Consider the following 11764-nt stretch of genomic DNA (forward strand, 5'->3'; position numbering starts at 1 on the left):
CTCTATTTGTGTGTACTTAGGCCCCGCAGTGGACAGTGAACAATGACCATTTCTTGCAGCTAAATTGTAAATACGATTGAAAGGGTGATATTATTAAATATATTAAGCTCTAGGAATGATTAAATCCAATAAAAGGTATGAAAATGAACCAGCTGTGATGCAACCTGAAATCTAGGCCTTAGGTGTGAAACCAATACATATCTGTTATGAAAAGGCGAGTTGATCTTCTTAAATCATCTGTCAGTCTTTCAATAATACTATGTCACCAGGTAGCATGGTCCAGCGTAACGACCTGTAAATGGCATGTACATGGTGCTATGCTGTAAGTAAAGCACGACCTTACATATACATCTCGATAATATCTTGCTTTATTGTTGTCACAGTACACATCTGTTTGCCCCGTGTAGCTACCTGAGCTCAGGGTAGAGTATGTGATCTCGATAAACTTGGTCTATTCTCATTTCTTGCTGCGTGTCCCTAAAACCACTGAGAGGTTATATATCCTGAAACCGACATATCAGCAAATCTCGCTTAACTGCGTCTTTCAGATCCAAAAACAAGGCATGTCATGTCAGCGAGGAATATAAAACCTACTGCTCTCTAAGAGAAGCAATTTAGTCCAATCTTGGCAATCATCTTTGGATAGCAGCCATAAATTTTTTTATTATAAGCAATTCAAATCTTTATTAAATATAGAGTGTGACTTGGTAAATAATGAAATCCCTCAATATTTAAAAATTATATATGCCAGATTTCGGTGTTGTAATTTTAAACTAGCAGCTGAAACTGGTAGATAGATCAATGTTGTACATAATGAAAGGCACTGACTGTTTTTTTAAATTAAATGGTATCTTCGTTGTTGAAGATGAATGGCATGTGTTTTATATCTGTGATGCATATACTTATATCAGAAATAAGTACATATCAACATATTTTAGTAATTGTCCATCAATTATTAGTTTTATATATATATTACAGAGTAAAAATGTTAATATCATCAAGGATGTATGTCTATTTTTATACTATGTTAACAAGAAACACAGATCTGAGTGAAATACATAATATGTGCTCTAATTACCCAAAATTTTATGTATATGTATTTTGGGCCGGAGGCCTATTACTGAAATAAATTCTGTCTGTCTGTCTGCCTGTCTGTCTGTCCAAGAGAAGGTTTGTGAATTACGTACGTCGGGGTCCTTGAACCTTTGATTGGCCGTTTACAAGACGGAGCGACATGTATATACCATGTACATATTCGCCACTGTTATATATACAGTCTACCTCTAACATAACATGAATTAAGGTGTAACTGCTGGCAAGTCTAATAGATTGAAAGTTCCCTCTAGTATAGAAGGCAAGTAATACACTCCCTATTTGCCATAGTATCTGAAACCAACAAAATGACTATTAATGAAGATTTCTGTCAGATGGCTCCTACCATCAAATCAGAAGAAACTCAATATTGGTTCAATGAGTTTCTGCCCTACCTCTTCTCCCGCTATCGTTCTGGTCGCTAAAACAGTTTACTGTTTTCAACATCAACATTAGGAAGATGTGAAAAACTAGTCTCGATGCATGGGCTTCAGGAAGCATGTAACGTGTGATGCAGACCAGATCTGACAGAAAATCAGTCCCTTGATCAGTGCAACATCACGTCAATCAAAATTGTGTATTGAGCGCAGGCCAGAGATAGGGTTAGCGGGGCTGTATTCTCTCTATGGCTACACAGAAATGGCCCAGTAAAACTTCAGGTTAGAACAACCCATTGAAGCGTTGCTGACAAAACACAAAAGGCATAGCTCGAATGCACGGGAAAGACTAACACAAGACAGTTGTCTGTATTAAAAGGAGGATTTATGTAAACGGTGTGAGCAAATGCACATATTGTTGTACCTGGGGACATTCTGGGTTGAGGTCTGTGTTCAGGCAGTCGAGAGGAAATGAAACAGTGGAAATAGAATTTTCCTGGTGAACAACACATACCATCACCTCTTCTATGGTATATATCTTTTAATATTAGCTCTGATAATACATTCAAAGACTTCTTTCATTATAATTAGTAAGAAATGTTTTTTCCAAATCTTCTGGGAACGGACCCGAACTAATATTCCTCAAATTCAAATACATGTACCATGTTTATCTATTACTCTGAGTGAGTGATTGAGTGCTTGATTGAATCAGTGAATGTTCCGTTTGATACCACCTTTAGCACATTCAAGGCTGAAGACATCACAAATGGGCTCTGTGATGTGGAGATTCGGACACAGCCTTCGGCGTAACGAGCCGGCGCTTCACCGTTAGGCTTCTACTGACCCCTACGAACAATGCACATGTATTACTGATTTTGCGAAATATTCAGGTGAGCAGTTATGCCAGAAATCAAGTTATATAATCCTGTATTCGGAGAAACGATATACAGAATGAAAGCAAGAACAAAACTCTGTTTGCAATATTGTGTAACCTGCCAGCAGATGGCGTCCTCGCCAGTAACCCATTGCCAACCTGTAGCTATTGGTCACGTGATGCAATTTCCCAGTACAGCAACTGGGTGGAACGAGGACATGAAGGTAAGCTGGCATGTGAGAGATATATATATTTGCCAGATTTCACGTACACTACAATTCTAACAAGGACCAGATATAACGGCGTCATTACTCGGTGCTCAATCGACATGATGTGAAATAGTAGGTCGTAATAGTCTAATAACTCGTGTTCCTGTCCTTCCGTCTACTGTGTTGCCTAGTCTACTGCCATTATATACAGGTGTATGAATATGTACACCTTAATCCCAGGTGGGTCGGTCTGTGAACATAACGGTCTCCAGATTGATAATAGGTATTCTGGGCATCATTTCTACATTTAATACAGCATTTATACAGTAATTCTCACAATGGCAAGTGATGTTAATTGGCGGGGCCGATGGGTTCGACCCCTCCCCCTTTTGAAAATGACTAAAAACCACATTGAAGTTAATGTTTTGCATTGGCAGAGCCAAGGGGTGGTTCAAGGGTCGGATTTCGAGGTCAGTGTATTATTTGCGTGACAATACACGAACACAGACCTACTAAAGGCGACGGTGGTGAAAACAAACCTGCTTTTACGAGGGACTAGTCAAAAGAAATGAGAAGAACATTATTTATATTTGAAATGATACTGAAAGAAATACCACATAGATACATACCACAAATTTATAAAAATAATAAATTATATTGATTCTAAATTTGATTTCCTATGAAATTCTGTGTATGTATTGCCAAGTGTTTTTCTGGTTAAATGTCATTCTCTGCTGTGTTGCCTGTGAAAATTCATCTACAACATGACAGAATCTAAGGCTAAGTTAGAGGACACCAAGTGGACACCATTCCCAAATTAGAACCTTCTTTGCACCCTGGGGAGCTAAGGTAAGGCCACATATGTCATGTGAGCTTCGTTTTGGTCTCAGTGACCAAGGCTGCTTAAATTGGACTGATTTGTGACCTGAGGTCCATGTACAAGACCACACACCACCAGGCTGTTCTTGCCCCAGGGTGGACACAGATAATACCGATTGCAAAAGACCTTGATCTTTGACATCTACGGAACACATTACATATAATTATATATATTCATCTGTGAGGTTTGTCGACTGTGGGAGCGTAGGCAATAGATTTGATTTATAGATTTGAAATGAACACTCACTATAGTTAAGATATTAACCTTTATTTCACAATCATCTTCTGTTTGCAGATGACGAAGTCTCAGAAACTGGAGGAACATTTCCTGACATGCACCATATGTACAGAGGTGTTTGACAATCCATGCACCCTTGTCTGTTATCACACATTCTGTTGGAAATGTGTCGTCAACTACACCAAAACCAAACCGGAAGCTATCAGTGCCAAGTCTCTGCTGTGTCCTTTCTGCAGCAAGATGACGAAAGTGAGTACCCCTGAGAGACCAACAGATGAGTGGGCGGATGACGTCAAACCGAGCTTTGTCATCCAGGGGGTGCTGGACTCGTTTGGTCCTGGATCTAATGGTTTCTTAGGTTCTTTTGCGCAAACGTGTATGGTGACCTTTATTATATCAACGTGTCATTAATATGTACTTATAAGAATTTTAATTTGTTTTCTTTACCCTCACAATACCTTTGGATGTTGCAACACTGCCTAATTGCCACCTCTGAAACCTGTAGGTTAATAGAATCAAGGTGTATAGGGTCAAACTATTCCCTGACATGACTGAGGTAGTTATGAAGAACTTTGCCGACAGGTTTTTATAATGATTTATTATGACATAAAACTTCACGATACGGCTGAAATATTGCGGATGTGACTTAACGATAAGGCTGAAATATTGCGGATGTGACTTAACATCTTAACTCACTCACTCATTTACTTTTGAAGAATGCCATGTGATAAACGCGTGAAAAACATTCTTTATGTGTGAAATAGCGGACACAAATAGCTGACACAACTCCAGCGACTGTGTGGTGTTCTGCATGCAATATCGCCCTGTGTGAGGTATTTGTCGGGGCACACAGATGTTTTCTAGCCACTCGTCACGATGACGTACTTGATCTTTCTGGGTCTGAGGTCAATGTCTCCAGAAAACGTAAAGTCATGTGTCATGAACACAGGGATGAGTGCATCAAATTCCTGTGCAAAGATTTCAAGAAGGTCACCTGTCACACCTGTTGTGTTATCTACCGGTATATCACGGGAAATGTGAGTCAGTTGTCACATTTGAGTTGGAATTACTTGTATTAAAGTCACAGCTGTTGAATACGAAAAAAACTATTTTGAAGATGCAAATGGAAATGGGAACAAAAGTTGATGCAGTTAAAGTTAACGTTGTTTCTGAAAAAGATCGATATACAAACATGGAAAAGGACATCAAGTCTTTTGGAACCAAAGCGAGAGAGAAGATAACTCTAAAGGAAAATATACTCCAAAAAAGCACAGTAAACAACTGACAGCCGATATAAAGTCGGGTGAAATATCAGTACGAATGTACCGACAACAGGCTGAGCTGATAGACCAGATTCTACAATCTGAGTGTGACATGGATGTGTATGAGATGTATCAGGGATGTGAGGCCGGTGATGTGGATGCTGTCGGAGACGTTGCCGTGAAGAGGGGTAGAATAGCCAGGATCATGTTCAGACAGACTGACTGACTGACTGAGTTTGGTTTTACGCCAGCTTTTGGCAATATTCCAGCAATATCACGGCGGGGGACACAAGAAATGGGCTTCACTCATTGTACCCATGTGGGGATTCGAGCCCTGTTCAGACAGAACGAAGACATGCTGAGTAGAGCACTGGACGATCTAGATAGAGATAGATGTCCAGTATGACGGTATGCTGAACTTGGAGGCAGCCCCTGTGTCTCAAGACACCAGTAACGTGCTGCTCCTGTGTTACAGGACACCAGTAACGTTAAGGTAGCTGGAGACGACAATAATGTATACCCTTATGACGTAACAGTGTTTCAGGTGAATGATTATACACAGTGCTAGTTACAGACTCTAACAACAACAGTGCGAAGTCCTTCTACACCAGGAACAAACAACGACGTCACAGCAAGCTCAGTCTGGGAAGTAGACCGTGGGGTATAACAAGACTGAAACACAACCAGGTGGCTGTCACTGTGCCGAATACCAGACAGATTGTAACAGTTGAAGTGAACCTTGACCTGGTGCTGCTGTCAACCATCACAACCAGCAAACAGTACTGGGGTATAACGTCCCTGACACCATCAACACTAGCAGCAGGTTCTGATAGATGCGTGGATATTCTGGACATGACTGGAAGCGTCCTAACGTCAATGAACGCTGTAGATAGAGGAAAGGACATCATACATTCTCCTGACTTTCTTTGTACAACAAGAACAGGAAACATCCTTGTGTCGGATGGCGGTTCGAAGCGTGTCCTGTGCCTGACAGCTGAATGGGACGTTGTGTTCACCTACCCTACAACAGGACACACAACACTGAACTATCCACGTGGTATCACAAGTACCAGCACAGGTGACATCCTGGTTACTGACTATGCCCCACATACTGTTGTTCATCTTACTGAGTCAGGACAGTTTGTCAGAAACATACTCATGGAAGATGATGTTGTCCTGCATTCGAACGGAGTTTGTGTAGATGGGCGTGGCCGTGTGTATGTTTGTGATTGGTACACGGGTGAAATTAACGTATTCAGTTTCAGTAACACAGTATAGAGCTTTGGTTCATTATCAACTGCTCATTTTCTCTGTAAATATTACAATGAACTACATTTACGACGACCTCCTGACTGCAGATGGACTGAGCTGGTGTCGACAAGTCATCACATACAATGTGCAGTGTAACAGGGTATAACTACTGTATAGTATCACTGAGTGTGAGTAATATACTGTGTGGCAAGAAATCATTCCACAATAGGTCTTCAAGTGGCAAATTTTAAACTTTTATGGCGAACACATGCGATTGAGGTCACAGTGAGAGAACGGTCAAAATGAAATTCACACAGTTATAACGTGTATATCCACAATGAGCATTGGTGTATGCCTGACACCTGTGCCTCATAGAGCCAATCAAACATCACAAGACGCCTTGTGTAGGGCTGTGTATTGGCAAATAAATTGTATTGCAATGTATTGGTACCCGTATTGCAATACGTATTGCGATATATTTTGGACCTTGAGTGTTTGACAGTGAGTGACACCAATTGTGCATGCCAATGCTATTTTCTACATTATAAGTCCCTAAACATATATGTTATGATTCTCATAACAGCAATCTCAAAATTAGGTTGCATAGATCATGGATTCTATTTTCTTTTTTTATACAATTCATAATATTAGTACAGTGTGCAGTTTTGTCATTGAATAACTGAGGAAAACATTTGTTGTGAATGAAAGTATGTGCAGATTTTAATTAAAACGATAAAGATAATCACAAAATCTTCATAAATATTCTTTACCAAATATACCGGTTCTCAGAAAAATATTGCACTGCGTATCGTTTGAAAAGTGTATTGCGATAAACCGGTATACCGGTAATACCGTGCAGCCCTAGTCTTGTGGAATGGCATTCCATGTCTGTGGAAAAACCTGGCGGAGTTCCTGAAGCGTGACTGGGGGATTTGACCAACATCTCATTCTTGTCTGCATTTCGTCCCAGACGTGTTCGATAGGGGACAGATCTGGGTTCGGGCATTATCTGGAGGAATCTGGACTCGTCAGTCTCCACTCACGTGCTCTCCGCCGCAGATGTGTGCACCACTTCAGTCGTAGACGTTGGTGGCGTAATGCCAAAAAATGTCATCTGGCAGGACGTCTAGCAAGTATCCTGTGTGCAGCCAGACGCCGGCGAATAGTCCTTGGCGATATTCTGTTGACACAAGGGACTGTTGGCGCTGATTGGTGATTCGAATGCAGCTATCGTTGCGTGGCGTATTTACAGGTGGACGGCCACCTCGGGGACGGTCTGCAACGACGGCGTTTTGTTGATAACATCTCCACAAGCGGCATATGGTGTTCCTGTGCACGTTAAACTGCTGTGCAACGTTGCGTGGGGTTTTCCGGTTTTAAGCGTTCCATTGGCTCACCACCTTTCATTTTCAGTTAGCTGTGGTATACAGAAATGCAAGCAGATTCTTCCAAATTTGTGTTTTTCAGACCCGTCGATGTCTAAACAATGATTTGGGTGACAATGATTCGAGGTTTAGAGCCACACGTTTTAAAGGGCACGTTTTATGCCTTTTTATGACTTCTTGAAAGCACGAAAAACGCAAGCAAAACAAAAACTACAGGACCCTCTTTGGGTTTAAACCGTTATGGATTAAGTGTATTATAGAAAATATTCAAATGCGTTATAAAACTTTTCTCATTTATATAAACAAATGTGTTGATCACACTAACTTTAGCCTTTGGGTTTGTAAACCAAATTAACTAAGCAGCTTAACTCGGTCTCAGCAAAACTTTAATTATGTAAATTTATTACAGGTAAGCTTAAATAGCTTTCCCACGAGGATGTTATCTAACTTCTTGTCAGGTAAAGATAATGAGTACATATGCTTTAGACATCTACTTCTATACACTAAAGCACCTAACCTTGCACGTATGAATGAATATATATATATTTTATGTACAGTAGAGTGATAATGTACAGATGTGGAACGTTACATAGTATTGATTTGGTATATGTTTATGTTCAGGTGTGGCAAACATAATTTCTGACGTTTGTGACGTGAAAGGGCACAGTGCCATACACTCGGTGAGGGTCTTTCACATTATATTGTAAATAATAATGTTATACACTTATATGATGCTTTATCTTTAATTATGATCGAGAGTCACACGCACGCACGCACGCACGCACAACACACACACAAAACACAAAACACACACACACACACACACACACACACACACACACACACACACACACACACACAAACACACACACAAACACCTGTCTACCTCAAGCCTCACATGTATTGGCCCATGAAGTATTGTTACGTATTTTAATTCAATGTACACTATACCCTGGTTCTAATGCAACCGTTTGTCCAGGAGAAAATATGGCATTACATCCAGGGTGGCATTATAACCATGTAGATCAGTTAGAAGACCTGTGCAATCAACAAGGTGATTGAGCTGATGTCTCCTGTAATGAGCCTTGAATGACTGGATAACCCCAGCGTCTATGTTCTGTCTCGTCAGGGTTTACTTCTTGGTTTCTCGTCTTTGACATTTTGTCCTTTTATTCTCTTTTTTGTAGCGGTCACAAAGCTTACACCTGCACGCCATTACTAAGCATTTCACCAGTATTTCATACTTAGAATTTTGTTTTCATTCTGGGTAGGACATCACTATGAACATTTTGTTGCGCTGTGGTGATCCACTGCGTTGACATCCTGTCTATGCTAACCATGTCATACAGTTGTTTCCCCCTTCCCCACTTCATTTCTCGCTGTTAGCACCACTAGCAGGTTGGTCGGAACGTATGTCAGAAGACGGCCTGACTCAACTTGTTGCAACATTTCAAGCAGCTTAAAGTAAAAGGCTGATTCACCTGAAAGTTTGTTAAAATGGATGGATTATTATGCAACTGGCTCTGTGAAAAGAGCAGGTATTTCACAAGCCTTTAAATGTATCTTGCTTTTCTGGAGGTGAAGGTGAAAGTAATGTGCCATATGATTTACGGAGATGTGACGTGCATGGCATATTGAAGGATAAAGCACATTGAAGGGCGAGAATCGAACATGCAATTAGGAAATCTTTGAGAGTGGGGGCAACTAGGGTTGCCATGTGGTTGGGCTCCACCGCTCCTCTAGATAAGCTCACGTGTGTTTTTGACACAAGTGTTTCTCCTGTAAACGTATTGGCATCCTTTTATACAACACGACAGCGAGAGGATGAAGATGTTAACACTTGGTGTTGCCGTCTTTAAACTGGTGAGGTTAACTCTGTAGACACAAACAAGCTCTTTCATTCTCTGCTTTGGGCAGGACTTAAGCCATCAATCACTGATGAGGTTAACTCTGTAGACACCAACAAGCTCTTTCATTCTATGCTTTGGGCAGGACTTAAGCAATCAATCGCTGGTGAGGTTAATTCTGTAGACACCAACAGGCACCTTCATTCTATGCTTTGGGCAGGACGTAAGCCATCAATCAAAGATGTCAGCGGACACAGGTTGATTTATTCTCGGATTTTGATGTTTTGCTACGAGAACTTCGAAAGATTGAGCGGGAGCACATTCAAAGTAAAGGGGAAGGAAAGAATGGAAGATCAACTGGCTGTTCGCTGTTTCTGAGACAACCACTGAAACAGATGTAGGAACTTTGAGGAATGACCAAGAGCCTTAATCTCTCAAGAAACAGCTGCAGCCTCCTCCTCCTCACTATCAACAGCCTACAGGTGAACTGCATCACTATGAACAGCCTACAGGTGAACTGCATCCCTAACAACAGCCTACAGATGAACTGCATCACTATCAACAGCCTACAGGTGAACTGCATCACTATCAACAGCCTACAGGTGAACTGCATCACTATCAACAGCCTACAGGTGAACTGCATCATTATCAACAGCAGCCAACAGGTGAACTGCATCACTGTCAACAGCCCACAGGTGAAATGCATCACTACCAACAGCCTACAGGTGAACTGCATCACTACTATCAGCCCACAGGTGAAATGCATCACTATCAACAGCCTACAGGTGAACTGCATCACTATCAACAGCCTACAGGTGAACTGCATCACTACCAAAAGCTCACAGGTGAATTGCATCACTATCAACAGCCCACAGGTGAACTGCATCACTGTCAACAGCCTACAGGTGAACTGCATCACTATCAAGAGCCTACCTGAGGGCAATCAAACTTAGAAGGGCACCACTGGATATTATTCTCATCCTTCTTTGCAGAGACAGCAGTATGATCACCCACCACGCAGAGGCAGATCTGGAGGACGACCTTTTGGGAGAGATGTAAAGTGTTTCCGTTGCGAACAGTCTGGACACATAGCCTCAGGATGTAGAGTCAGGATGGATCACAGTCGCCTGTATTAAACGGGAGACGGCCTATGCGAAGGGGTGGTCCATAGGTCAAACCAGACGGCAGATGGGTACTCAGAGATATGAAACAACAGCACTTGTAGGAAATGCCAATGAAGTTGATGCTTGTATTCAAGGAATCAAGACAAGAGCTTTATTGGACACAGGAGCTTCAGTCTCAGCTATGAGTCCGGCATTTTATGATCAGTATCTCTCCCGTATTCTTATCCCCCCCAATCACAAATGTCTTGCATTTCAATGTGCTGATGGAGTAAACCTGCCATGCTCAGGTTAGACTCAGGTGGACTTAAAGGTTAACGGGATTGATGCTGAATGCTAGCCATGTCTTCTGCTTGTTGGTCCTACTCGTAACTATAATCACAAGGTACCAATATGTTATCGATTTACTCAGGAACCTATAAACCAACACACTGGGAGAAGTTTCTGCAAGATGCCAACCTTCACACACCTTGGTATTTAGCTGCAGGAACGGGATCTTGAGCGACGAGAATTTAAGCTTGGACTAGTCAAGTGAGCAGGAGTGACGAAGGTTGTCCTCCCACCCAATTCAGAAGTCACCGTTACTGGCTACATTGACAAGGCAGATTGCGATTCCCTATCGCAATACACATGCTGTATTGTACAGTGCATGCCGTTCAGCTATTCCTGATGACCTTGACATCTCACCCAGCTTGACAACATACAGAGAGAAAGGATTTGTAGATGTCAACATTTCAAACATTACCACAAGAACAGTAGTCATACAACCCCATGCCCTTCTGTGTGAGATCCAGCTTGTTGTGGAAGAACAGCCTACCATGGCAGATGTATCACAAAATAGGGATCCACTCTTTAATAGGATGGATCTAGAACCTTCAGATCTTAGGCACTCGGTGTGAAGGGTGAAAAACAGGATAGTTCTGATGGATGACCGACCTTTCAAACAGCGACAAAAGAGAATTCCGCTATCTATGCAGATCATCTGCGCCAACTATTAGTCAGTGGAGTCGATCATGATCACCTTGGCCTTCCAATGTGGTATTAGTACGCAAGAAAAATGGGTCTCTAAGGATGTACATTCATTTCAGACAGTTGACCCAAGAGACTGTTGTAGACTCATATACTCTACCCAGGATTGAGAATTGTTGGATACTCTTAGGGGATCAAATTCTACTCCACAATGGATTTGAAGGGAGGATACCACCATGTTGAATTAGAAAAACATCACA

The sequence above is a fragment of the Haliotis rubra genome, unplaced genomic scaffold, assembly GCF_003918875.1.
Source record: "Haliotis rubra isolate DU_JTF1 unplaced genomic scaffold, ASM391887v1 Scf939, whole genome shotgun sequence".
NCBI lineage: Eukaryota > Metazoa > Mollusca > Gastropoda > Lepetellida > Haliotidae > Haliotis > Haliotis rubra.